This window comes from Calypte anna, chromosome 5A (genome assembly GCF_003957555.1).
Source record: "Calypte anna isolate BGI_N300 chromosome 5A, bCalAnn1_v1.p, whole genome shotgun sequence".
Lineage (NCBI taxonomy): Eukaryota > Metazoa > Chordata > Aves > Apodiformes > Trochilidae > Calypte > Calypte anna.
In genome coordinates, this window is record NC_044251.1 from 33364427 (window position 1) to 33378439 (window position 14013).

Genomic DNA, 14013 nt, shown 5'->3' on the forward strand with positions numbered 1-14013 from the left:
CACAGCAGGGACCATATCTGCCAATCAAGTGGCAGTTCTCCTTAAAAGGTCACTTTTCAGGTCAGAGCTGTGCTTGGGATGAATCCTGATGGAGTTGGAATGGATTCTGTTGTGCACAAAAGGGAGCCAGGCTCTAGTCTGTGCACCTAATGACTCGGGCAACTTAAAACACCAAACTGTTCTCTGATTTTCTTTCTGTTGCTGACAGTATTTTCTTGGTCTGCCAGAAAACATTGCATGATGTAGAGACAGATTTTTTTTTTTTTTTTCTATTTTACATCTGGCTAATTCTGCTGAAGAAGTGAGGAAATGTGGAACCACCTTTGGAAAGCAGTAAAATCAAAGACAGTGACAAGCATTCATCAAGGATAAAAATAAAAGGAGGGATGAGAGCCAAGGTTTATGGGAGACACGCTGTTTATTTAACCAGCATCCAAGCATCTCTCATTAAGTTACTGTTACCTCCACCTTACCCTTCCCTTCTATCCTATGACAACATGTGAGAATAAAGAATGTTCCATCCGTGCCTTGGCTTGTCACTCTGATGATGCCTTTTTCCAGTTTTCTGCATGGCTTGGAAGCAGCAGCATTCAGCATTCTGCTGCAAAGCTGAGTTTCATTGATTTAGCATCTGAGTTTGGGGAGGCAGGGGATGAAAACAAGTCCTAAATTTGGACTGAACCAAAGATAGTCATGCTTCTGCATGGAAAACGAAAAACCTGGAAGTAAGGCTCTGGATCAGCATGGTATTGCACTGAAATGTGTGGGAATGCTGATGGCACCTGTTACTCTTGCTGCTGTGATTTGCCTGTTCATCTTTACTTACAGCACATGCCAGTGTCCTCGCTGGGGCTTTGTGGAACCTGCTGGCACTCACCTCTTCTGTCAGGTCACCTGGTTGTGGAGAAATGGGGTCTTGTGCTGCTAAATTTACTGGAGGTAGAGTCACCCTGTGGGTAAGGCAGTGCTTAGTTTGGAGGACAAGTTTTGACCTCTAAAGGGGTCTGATCCCACCCCCCTCTCCTGCAAGGGCTGTGTGGGACACAGCCAGAGCTTTTCTTTCTCCTGACAGCAGTGCTCAGCCTTGGCTTCTTATCAGAGCATGGAGTATGCCTGGAGACAGAAAATGGTATTTTCTTGCCCTTATTTAGCTTGTCTAAGCTACACTGGCCTGCTCCAACTGGAGCTTCTGAGAGATCCCATCTACACAGCTTCAATCTGCAGCAGATCCATGGCCTGAGAGGTGGGAGGCCTCAGTTCATTGTGAAAGTGCCTTCCCACAGAACATAGGAAGAAAAGTAAAGGGGGACTGGGTGCTGGTCCACTTCTGTTAATGAGATCAATTTTGTTTTTCCAGCAGTGCAAACCTTTTTAACAACATCTGCAATTTGACAACATTTATGTGTACTTTTTGGTATGGCATCCAAATCTGTACTGACCCCTTTGATGGGGCTGGGATATCTGAAGCTTTATCTTCTGCCCAGCCCAAACACCCCTTGGCTGCTAGGAGGGCAAATCCAGGAGCTTCCACTTCTCTGTGTCCACACCAATATCTTGGAAATTGTATTCTCAGTCTTTCCACATGAAATTAGTGCAGGAAGCAGCTTTGCAGATTACAGCAAACTGAGCGTGCAGCATCAATGCTCACTGCTATGGTTTGTTCTTAAATTCTTAAATTATGGACAAGTATTCTGGCTGGGGACAGGGAACATCTCTCCAACACGTGTGTCATGCTGGTGGCCACTTCTTGTGCAATACTGGTCCTATTGAACTGGATGTGCTAGAGAAGGATTTTCTGGATGCCTCACGGGCTGCTGCAGTACCCCATGAAGGAGCCAGGCTCTATAGGTGTGTATGAGTGCAGCACAGAAGAGGAGGCACCCCTGTTCCTGATGATGACTATTTAGCTGGAATACCCAATATTTGTGCCCATGTGGAGAATCTGAAGGGAGAATCTCAGTCACTGCTCTGAGCCTGACACCCACCTGGCTGCAGGGCACCCTCCAGCCTGGCCTCTGGTGCCAGGGAGAACCACAGGCAGCTTCTGCAGCAAAGACCTTCTTTGTGCAGCTTAGGACAACCTCCACCAGCTCTCGGCACTGTTATGAAGGGCTTGTATCCATCTGGAAATGTATGGATAAAGTGTATGTACAAAGAGGATGTGGTCACCAGCAAATCTCAGCTTCCAGGCTGGTTCTTCAGAAGCCAGTGCAGTGATCTGCCTGCACTCAAGTGGTGCAGAGCCTAAAGGGTGTGTAGCCTCCTTTCCCTCTGTTTCTGGGGCAGACTGCAAAGGAAATGAGGTGTTAAACCCAGTAGGAGCTAGAACACAACCCTGCTCAGCCTTGATGCCATTGGAGACATAGAGGCCTGCCAGCAATCCCACTCACCAGCTGCCGTGTGGAAAATCCTGGAGTGGGCTGAGATTCAGGGGAAGGTACAAAAATCTGTCTTTGCAGGTGACAGGGCCCCTAACTAGGCCATCTCCTGAAGCAGGAGACTGAGCAGAAGTGAAGCTGATTCCAGAAGAGGAAAGGCTGGAGTGACCTGATCTCTGATCTGTTCTACCTACTTGTAAATAGAAGAAATGGAGTTGAAAATGAAGTAGCAGCAGTTCCCTTCCTCCCCCCAGGCATGCCTGGAGGATTTGGTCAATTTTTAGGACAGTCTCTTCTTGTTTCCCCTCCTTGTCTAGTGCTTATAGTAGGGATTCCCTCATGCTGCACCCCATTGGGGCAATCCAGAAACAACCAAATCTTGGTCACCTCCATAGCCCCCCTCTAGCAGTGAGGGTCTGGCCTGGGAGGTGTGGAGCAGTGCCCACAGGAAATCAGACCACCCACTGGCACAACCCTCTCTAATTATGGTTTTCCATAAAAGAGCACCCTTGTTTGCAGCCATCTTATCCAATATTGCAGCAGCTGTGGCTGGCAGGGGTGGGTGCTGGAGGGAGGATGAAGGACAAACTGCTCCCTCATAGGAGCATAAAGCCTCTTCCTAACTCAGCTGGTTTCATTTCTCTTTTCTGGCCTGAATCCAAGCTGGGCTGGGGGCAGGACACTTCCTAGCCCTGGTTTCCTGTCTGTTTACCAGACCAACTTCTCCTTTAGATGCCTGGATGCCCTTCTGCTGGCTGCTCCTCAGAAGGAGCTTCCACATGGGCCAGGCTCTAACCCCTGTGCAAAAGAGGAAGGGAAGGTCCTGTCCTCACACACGGGGAGTGGTGCTGCTTGTGCAAGTGTCTGTCACATGGCAGGAAGAGTAGGAGTCAGACTTTCCCAAGTCTCAAGTTAGATCTCTTTCTGGCCACTGCAATGAGTGTGGGTAGGCTGATGTGTAGGACAACAAAAGCTCTCTGTTGGTAGATGTAAGCAGAGTAGTTTGAGAAGGTCCCAGATTTTCTTCCCAGCAATGTAAAGTGAGAATTTTTCACAGTGCTGTGAGAACTTTGTTTCAGCTTTCTCTCTTGGGAAGAGAAGGGAAGAGGGTTCACAGCATCTAAGGTCACTATCAGAAGAATCTTCAAGGTTGTATTAGTCACACAGCTCAGCAAAAATCTAGGAGGAGGCATAATTCATCAACCCCATGGTTATTTATCCTGTACATAAGCTGCTGCCATCCTTTTTGGAGGTCGTAAATATTTACAGTCAGCTCAGGCAGGTGATCAGTCAGTCGTGTCTCTGGGGAGCCAGAAAATCCCTTTAATCCCCACTATGAGGAGCTGGTATCTGGCACTCAAAAGGGCTGTTCATTGGGTTGGTGTGGCCACCTGGACTGGAGGTGCCCTGTGAATGTCCCGGGGAGGGAGCTGGGGGATGTGTGCTGAAATATTCCTGGCTGGATAACTGCAACCATCTCATTACCAGTGCTGAAGGAAGCAGCAAGCTCTTGTTTGAATCCCTTCCGAATGCCTTAGCCAGCAGCAACCCAGAAAAACCTCCTTGCTTAGACTGTCATATGCCTGGATTTAATTAAATTTTTCTCCTTTGGCAGAGGAATGGATCCGCCCTCTGGTTTGGTGTGAGCATCACCACTTTTCCTCCTGCCCCAGCCCAGGTTATCCCTGTGCTGGCTGCTGGTGGGATGTGCCTCCTGCCATGGCCACAGTCCTGCCCCCTTCAGCAGCTCCTCCCCACATGTGACACTCTACAGAAGATGTTGCCAAAGGCTCTAAGGAAGGAGCACTTGTTACCAGGAAGGACAGGTCTCTCAGATGGCTTTTGTGCCCCAGAAGTGGGCAGGGCTGAAATAAATGTGTTCCCAGAGCAGGGACACACCGGAAGCCTGAAGGAAAAATGGTTATGGAAATAATAACAACAGTGACAATCAGAATAGGTGGGACTGAGCTCAACACAAAGACAATTTGTTGGCCAACGCAGGCATCTGTTTCCGTGGAAAAAGTCATCTCCTGCTGTGATGAGCCCAAACCTCTTCTTGCCTTCAGAGAGCTGTAAGGAGAAGACAGGAGGAGGTGGTTCAGCATGCTGGCAGCCAGAGCTGGCAAAGCTCAGTGTCTTGGTGTGTGCACAGAAAAAAGCAAGGGAGCTCTTTTTCCTGTTCACTGCTCTGGAGGCAATGGCAGCTATGGCTTTTGTGAACCTCAGGGCCAAGCTCTGCCTCAGTGGAGCAAACATGTCAGCAGAAACCTTAATGCTTTGGAGGAACCATCTTATCAGGTTTGACCCTGTTCATCTTAATGGTCTCTGAGGTGACAGAAGCAATCGTCTGTGGCTTAAACCAGGTCAGCCCCTAACTGCAGCAGCTCATGGTGGCCCTGGGTTTGTGGCCTGCAGATCGATGGCCTGGAAATACAGATCTAAAAGTGAGTGGAGATCTGTCCTCAGCCTGCTGATGTCGTCACCCTGCATTTGCAGTGATACAGGTTTAGAGGTAACCACACCCTGGAGTTGTAGCCCTGTTTGGTCACAGCTGGTGATGGTGGCAGCCATCACAGGCTGCCAAGACACATGTCCCTGAGCCCAGCCCACATCCAGCCAGGTACCTGGGCTCCCAGGGGTGGTGTGCCATCACCCAGCTCACAGCTAGCAGCACAGTCCCCTGCTGCCAGCTCTGTGGGTGCTGACCTGCCCTATCCACCCTCTGAGGTGGACGTTGTCCTGCAGGACCTCACGGGGCCATTGCCATGTCCCCCTCCCCTGGGCTGCCTTCTTATCACCTGTGGTGTGATGCTCAGGCTCAGAAAGCATCACACTGACCCACAGGTCTTGCAGGGCACCCTGCTCCATGCAGACACCACCTGGGCAGTGGGGTTGGAGCTCTGCTGCAGGCACCCCTGGCTGTAATGGCAAAACCCTGTCGTGGGTCAGAGCTGCACCCTTCCCAAAAACACAAGCATCCCCAAACAGACACAGGGTCCGAGCCTTCCAAGGATCCCTGCTGGGCTGCAGCTTACAGCCTGCACAGACATCAGCCCAGCCAGAGATTAAACAATCTCCTTTAATAGGAACAGACAGACACCCGTTCCCAGGGTGGGGAGAAGGGAGCATTCCCCATTCAGCACTCAGACCCGGGCAGCATGAGGAGCGGGATGCCCCGATTTGGAAGTCTCTGGCTCAGCACAGCCACTCCAGAGGCGGCTGTTTCCTGCGCTTGGGCCAAGGGAGATTTTTTATTTAGAGAGTCCCTCCCCTGCTCAGCATAAAGGGGAAGCTGAAAGGCACCAGCCCATGCCCCTGGCCTTCACCGAGTGTGACTTTGACCTACAGCAGATATGGGAGCTACTACTGGTGTGTCAGAGCCTCCTGGGCACGGGGCCGGGGCTCTGTGGTGCTGCCATTTATGGGGCTCCAGCCCTGGCCCTGATTAGATAGGGCAGCCCCAGGCTGGGGGCACCTCTCTCTCCTGTGCTTCATGGCATTGCCCTGCTCCCTAAAGGCCACTCCAGGGTTCTTCCAGAGAGAGCCCCTGGGAAGGGGGCTGCTGAAATGCTTGCCAGCATAAACAGGAGCCACATTTAAAAATAAGCTGAGAAAACAGCCAAGCTGGAGGGCATCACTCCTGTTTCCATGAGAACGGGGGAAATACAGCCTGCCAGGGCAGTGCATCTCCAGCCCTGCTTTCTGACCGTACTTTCACCCTTCAAGGAGATTTCTATCCATCTCTTCCATGCTTTGTGCCCCTTTCCTTGCTGGGACTCCTGCAGGTCGATCCATGCTGTGATACCTGCTCTGCCCCTGCAGATCAGCTACCCCTGACATTCCCCAAGCCTTTCTGGTGCAGCAAAGCCCCATCTTGCCACCATCAGCACCCCAGAGTGTAGAGCATAAGGAGTCCCACACCCCAAAATGGCCAAAACTTGGAGGATGATACCTACCACCTGAAAGAAAGAGATGGTGGCTGCAAACCAGGAGTTAGCCACATCTATTGCAGGGTTTTATTGCTGGGTTGGAGCAAGGGTCCCTCTTGAGCTGAACTGGAGGGTGATGTCCCCTTGGTGCCCTCCCCAACCTGGTGGGAGGTGACCAGGTTCTCCAGCTGCCAATGGACCACGAGTTTCTTCACTTCCAGTAATGTGCTTTTTACAGTATTTTCCATTCCCAAGAGAAATTCTGCAGGAATTTTCTATTTCTGCAGGAGAGAGACTGAGGAGAGGAAAGGTTGAATTCTCTTGGGACCTTTGCACTTTATTTTTACTTTGGTTATTGTTTGTTGGTTTGGGGTTTTTTTTAATCTTGAGGAAGGAACAGACTAAAATGGGCATAGATAAAATCCAGATAGTTGAGACAAAAATACTCAGTCAAAATCCTCGCCCGAGGCTGTGAATGAGTTTGTGTGGGAGACAGACGCTCAGTTACAGGAGGATTCTACATCTAAAACCAGGATTTTTTTTCTATATTCCATCTGGAGAAGAAGAAGAGTGACTAAGTTAACCCTTGCCTCTGAAGAGGGTGAGTGGGAAGGTAGAGGACTGTGTCCAAGAGCCACCTCAACCACCCAGACCCCAGCCTCAGCAAATCTGCCTCCTCCCCGCTGTGAAACGGGGGTAAGATGCTCTTCAGGGCTGCTAAAAGCCTGTGTGATGTTTTGCTAAATGCAACATCATACATACACAAAGTACTGTTAACACTAAGCCTTGTATAAGCTGAAGGGATGATCTTGTTTTCTTTTCCAAGACAGAGTTCGGAGTTTCCCTGTTGATGTCCCAAAAGCCCAGCCCTGGAGGGTTCCTTCCCTGGTTAACATCACATCACTCCTTTGGGAGGGGTGGCAGTGGTTTTTTCTGCCTTGGAAAGGAAAGAAAATACTGCCAAGCTTTCAGGTCCTTATAAAATATGTTTTAGCTGCATGCTTCCTGCAGAGTGTAAACACTTAAAATAAACATATATGTACTTAATTTTCTTATTTTCCAAAGATCCCACCATTTCAGCGAGGCTTGATAACAGTCCTTCAGCACAGGTTACCCTTTTCTGAGAGCCTCCTTTCCAGGTCCCAAAATATCTCCCACAACAGCTCATCTGGAAACTGCAGCCACCCTGCCATGGCCCCCATGTCCCAGGTGCTGGTGTCAGCACAGCCGCAGCTCAGGGCTGGATTGCTGCTGCCCTCCACATCTACCTCTGCCAGAACTCCAGGGGTTTTCTCAGTGGGGTGGAAGGACAAGAAAGAACATGTTGAGAAACAGCAAACAGAGAATTATGTGCCAAGTTCAAAGATTAGTGGTTGGCTTACTAGGTTTCCCCCCAAGCTCAGTATTAAGTAATGCTAAATGAACCACACAAAAATCAGAAGGGAGGATTAATAAAGGCTTAATGGTGGATGTTTGTGTTTAAGAGTGTCATGGGACTAAGCATGCTGGCAAACAAGAAAGCGTTTCCCCCCTCACTTGTACCCATTGGAAGACATTTCTTAATATCTTAAAAATATTTTATCTTACTTCCAAGTTTTATGAGTCTTTTAAACCACTTTTCCCATGCCCATTCAGCCTCAAATAGCTCTTGGGCTATAAATATGTTTCAATATTTCTCTGAATCTTCTTCTTGTGTTTATTTCAAGTACCTTTTAGGTAATCTAATAAGTGGTTCTGGTGGTCCCTGCCCAGGACTGGCTTTAATTCAAAGTGAATAAGCTGAACTGAAAGGCATCTGAGCTGGGTATTTAAACAAACCCTATACAAGATGGTGGCTCACCAAAATTCTTGGTGGAATCTTCACTCTAGAACTAAGTTGTGTGAAAAATCTCAACATGGCCACAGCTGTGACAAGCAAAATGGAAATGGTCACAAGAGAGGATGGTGTACAGGAACCCCAGAAAAGTAATGGCTGAAGGGGCACATAGGCTAAGTACAAAACCACTGCTGGCTTTGACACTGATTATATAAAGTGCTTGGAAAAGCTACACTGGCCATCTGCTGTCTTATGTCTCTTCATAGCTTCCAGCTGACCCACCACTTGGTATCATTTCCCATAAATACTGCTTGAGGGATGACCCCTCATTCCTTGTGAGAAAAAAACAAAATAGAGCTTTTTTCTGCTTTTAACCTGTGTTCTGTGATATACACAAGGATCTTCCCAGCCAGGCATTCAGGGGTGTCATGTCCAAGCACCACCCAAATCAATTAGAAGACATTTAGAAGGGAGTAGGAGGGTAATGTGTGGAGGAGTTCTGAGCCACTGGAGACATCCTGGTCCCCTCAAGAGAGGAGGGGGATGTAGCACCTGACTGACAAGGGGCCATGGTATCAGGCAGAGATGCCAAGGGCTGCACCCCAAAACAGGCAGTGACCCCAAAACCTGTGTGACTACCAGCACAGAGCACTGCCAGGGTCCTGTGGCCACTGGTGGAAGATGAGGCCAGATGCTCTAGGGGAGGTAGCTGGTGCCAAACTAATAATTTTCCATCAGGGCTAGTGCCTGGTTTTGTCCAAAATTTAAGTTACTGCTAGGAAGTGAGGCATATGAACCTAGGCGGAGCTCGGTGGTGACCCAGTGCCTGCAATCCAAGGTCTGAAGCTCCCCCCATGCTAAGCTGCAAAGTCTCCACCCTGCTGACAAGTCTCTTCGCAAACCACAGGGTTCATTGCAAATAAAATTAAAACAGAATAAATTTTTAAAATACCCCCCCAAAAGGCCAAGCCACCAAGTAACAGAAAACACATAGCTTAGGGCTCTAGGTTGATCATGCCCCCTGCTTGCTGGCTGTGGGTTTAGCTCAGCCTTTTGCCTGGATGAGCCTTCAGCCCTGCCCCACTTCACAGCTGCCCACAGGATGAGTAAGGCCAAGCAAGAGCTTTGGTGTGGTGACCACGGGGCATCCCTGATGCACCAGGGCTGGCTGAGGCTCAGGAGTGAGGGGAGATACAGCAGTGAGGTGATAATGCAGCTGTGCATTAGTGTGAATCTCACACAGCCCTGCAAGGACCTGGCTGCTGCAACCCCTGCTGCCTCTCAACACGATGCTCTTCCATGTTAATACCATCAGGAGGTGTCGTGAGAAACAGTCTGTATGGTCACTGGTGGCACAGTGACACTGACCGGGACACAGCCCTTTAGGACATCCTCTGGTGGGGAGGTGCAGCCTTACCCCCTGTTGCTGAGTTTTACGGAGGGGAAAGATGGGCTTTCTGGGGTGGTGTGGGCCAGGGATCAGCCTCTGAAGAGCCATGAGCAGAATGGGGATGTTCTCAGAGCATCTGGGGGCACTGACACCAATCACCAGGGGTGACTGGGAGAACCACACTGGCTACACATTTGTCCACGCATGCCTGGCCTTGTGTTCCCACCTCTACCCTCCTCCAGCCCTCAGGACAGCTGTAAGAAGACCTCAGACCTTTCCCAAGGCTTTCAGCAGTGAGAAATAGCTGAGTGGTTGATTCCTCATGATGCTTTCCACCCTCCAGGTAGGTGCAAGGTTTGGGCTACTGCTCGGGCCAGCAGCCACCCCTCTGTGGGAGCAGAAAGCTCCCCATGCCATCCACCAGGCAGAGGATAGGAAGCAGTGGTGGCAGCAGATTGTGCCCTTGGCCCACCATGAGGGCAGTGGGGACATACCAGAAGCAGAGGGAAGAAAGTAAGTCATTTATTCCAGCTCTGGGAGAAACAGAAGCCACAATATGCTCAGCGAGGTTTTGCCTTAACATGATGGCTTATTAAAAAAACAAAACAAAAACCACAAAAAAACCAGCCATCACTCTCTCACAGTGAGGAGCTAATGCTCTAGGGCCATCAGTGCTCTTGTCCATCACAATCCTCTTCTCATACACACTCCCACAAGTGTCTCTGGACTCATCTCTCTCTAGACAAGTCCCAGCTAGGATATTGTTAGAGCAGTGATTTGATAAGATGCTATCCCGATGCCCTTTGCTGAAGACAGCAGCGTGGTCCCACAGCCCTCCTGGTGTCCATTCCCACTGTTGACCTCTGTTTCTGTACTCATCTGGATGTCTTCAGACACAGCCCCAGCACAGCTCTGCAGCTCAGCACTGCCAGCACACCATGGTTTCCCAGCAGTCACAGCTAGGTGTGCTCTGCCCAGCAGCCCAGGAACATCTCCAGCCCCAGTGGTGACTAATGCTGATTCAGGGGATTTCACCACAGCCATGGAGGAAGACTGGCCAGTTTCTGTGGGCAGACCACAAGGATTCATCCTGTCCCACGCTTACTGAAACACCAATATCCCCGCCCAGTCAGTGCCCTGAAACCATCTTGTCTGCATCTCACTGCTGTGGTCACCTCCAGCTTGTCCCTAGCCAGCTGGGTCAGCAGAGCAGAAATCCCCTCTGTGCTCCAGCCAGTGCACAACCTCCATCAGCTGCTGTGGGCAGAGCTGGCACCAGCACTGAGCCTGCCATCAGTTTTACCTCCAGTTTCACTGAACTTTGAACATGCAGCAGCATTTAAATGGCTAACAGCTGCTATTTCCACCCCCAACAAAGCCATCCTCAGTGTATGTGCTAACTGCTCTGCTGGACCAGGCTAAAGAAGATGGGATTTCTGTTGAGTTTATTCACGCATCTTCCAGTCTTATCATTCCAAAGTAATCCAAGAAAGCTTTGCTGTGCTCCAGTAGTACGATAAAACACCATCACAGTAAGTCAATGCAAAAATATCAGCTGACACAAAGTCTCCTCAGCACAGGTCATTCTCAGTTTTACTCTCTGGTCATCAATGTGGAAAGATCAATCAGGCTGCAGCCATCAGCTGGACCTCACACCCAGCTGCACTAAACACAGCAAGAAGCTCAAGTTTTTACAAAGACCTGAGGGTTGCACATCAAACTGATCCTCAGTTATGGTTTTATTCTGAAATTGTATCATAGAAAGCTTGGGGTTACCCATTCTATATTTTTACCCAAAGCTTTTGACATTCAAATTAAAACCTCAACAATCACATCCCTCTGAGTGTTACCCTTTCTATCCATTTTCCAGGTGTTAAGCCTGAGACATTTTGCCCTTTGAAAGTTTATATTCATACACATACAAACACACACTTATATGAAAATATGCATATACATATTAAATTATACATAAATATATATGGTTTCTCCCAGTCTTACTCACTGGCTGGAGGAGCAAAACAAAAATCTTTGGTAGGTTTGGATGCACCTCTGTTTATTTTTACCCTGTCTAGTACTGCAGATTTTCCCCATTAGTTCAATCCCATTCTGTGCCCACACAGCCAATTTAATTATTGGACCCATGGTGTGGGTGTAGCAGCTCTGGCTTCTCACCTGGAATGCTCAACCTGGCTCTGTGTAGCATTTGGACAAAACAAAGATGATCTTTCAAAAACACAGGGGGAAGTCAGTATCTCCATGTACAAACATCTCTGCAGTCCCAGGGTTTTCCCATGCAGCAGCTGGCAGCTCACAGACAGAGGGACAGAGGTGCTGTGGGGCCTTGAAATGGAGCTGGCCAGGACTTTCTGTGATTTCTGTGTAAGAAAATAAATCCCAACATGTCAGAGTCTTGATGCAAGATACCTGGTTCTCATTAGCACCTCATCTGAACATCCTAGGCTATGAGGTGTCCTTCTCCAGCACTGGGCTTGGCTCCCCATTCACTGGGGACAAATAAAATGCATTGAAGACACAGGATGGTGAAGAGCCCCATCCCACTGCTGAAGCAAATGATCAACACATGCTATTTCCAGCATTATGACTGTGATTTTCAGGGGAGATGTGAAGGCAGACAAGCCACAGGAACACAGAGCAGCCCAAGGAGCCTGCTGGACTGCTGCTTCCCCAGGGAAAAAAGAAAAGCAAACAGGAGATGAAAAGGCTGTGATGCTGCCTCACTTCCCAGAAGACTGCGCTGCCCATCACGCTACCACATTTTGTGTATGTGGGTGGGTGGGTGGAGAAAATAAAATTTTTTAAAAAATGTATATCACTCAAACTCTCCTGCTCAAGCTACTCCATGTTGCGTAAAAACGTGGTAACACTCATCTGAGGACAGGCTGGAGCCTAAACCTCCTGCATCCCAGATGGGTGCTCAAGACATTACACAATATCACCCTCATTTTCTTCTCAGCCTAGTGACAGATTAATTATGCTGAGGAAATTGAGAAGCATTGCCCTGTCCCCAGCTGCAGCTGAAGCCAAGCTCAGCCCCTCTGAGCTGAGCTGAGCTGTGTGGAGCTGAATGGGGATCCCTGGGATCAGGACAGGACAGGACTTGAGCAGCAGCCTCCCCCACCCCACACAGGGCACTGGGTGGACAGTCAGCAGATAAAACCACTGGGTTTGGCCATCTCATCCCAAGAAGCAGGAGTCTCCTTGGAGCACTCCTTGTGGAGCAGCCATTCCATCTCCTCGCACGGCTTTGGGCACCAGGGAGTGTGAGGAGCATGGACACTTCCACTCAGGCCTGGGAGCTTCCCACAGCCTGGCAGAGTGCCAGGGTGGATGCTGTAATGCTGAGCTTTCTACCATCCTCCCTGTGGCTTAGTCCACAAGCGGGTGAAAGACCACGAATAATTTTTCAAGTAGATAGCATGAAAATGGAATAAGGAGCATTTACGGGCAGCCTGCTGCCAGTAAGTGTAATGTGAGAGGTAAATGGTTTCTCAGGCAGCTTAATTTATTGAATAAGGACCCTGGGGTGCCAGCAGGCACCACACTGCCTGTGCCACACATGCCCAGGGGCAATGGGAAATGGGACTGTGCTGACTGACTGCAGCATCACACCAGGCCAGGGATTGGCAGCTGCACCCCAGAGGAGAGAAATGTTCAGGACAAAAAAACAAAACAAAACAAAACAAACAACACTGACAAGAAGAAATTCCCCTTGAAAACAATATAAAAATGGTACATTTATTGAGTGGCAAGCCAGCAACCAAGGGACAACATGCCACGCTGGGGGAGCAAGGTGTGTGAAGGCAGCAAAAGGACAACACAAGGATGGTGTTACAGCTGCTCTTCCTGGCAGCAGGACAGAAGTGACAATTGCTGTTCCTTGAGCTGTAAGAGAGAAAACTCAGCTGAAACTTCACAGGAAAGGCCAGAGGTGCAACACATGGCTGCAGTGCCCACAGGGCTTCCCAACCCCTTTCCTCCCCAAGCCTGCACCAACACACTGTCAGCACTTTTTTGGCCAACAAAGGAGCCAGGGCACAGCTCCAGGCTTGGTGAGGAATGATGTCACCACCAGTGGGTGTGATGCAGACTCACCTGCCCAGATGGCTATGCCTGCTGCACCAGTTCCCATGTCCTTCCCAAAACCTGTGTGACATGGGTGGCTCCACCAGCAAAGGTGATTGCACTTCCCCTGTATAAAGCCCAGCAGTGACTGGTGACCTCCCTCCCTCTCCTCCCCCCTGGTTTAAGGCCATGGTTCCCCTGGACCACTGCCACTTACCATTGCCCAGCACAACTCCAGGTGCCCATGGCACGACCAGGTGGCCACTCCACATGAGCTGCTTTGCATGGCCACAGCACCTGAGTGACCCACAGCAGCACCCAGGGCACCACGGTGAGTAATGCTGAGATTCAAACCAAAGCTTTTAAGTAAGAGGGGGTGGGAGGTGTAATTTCTCTGTTGATCACAGGTTTTTTAGC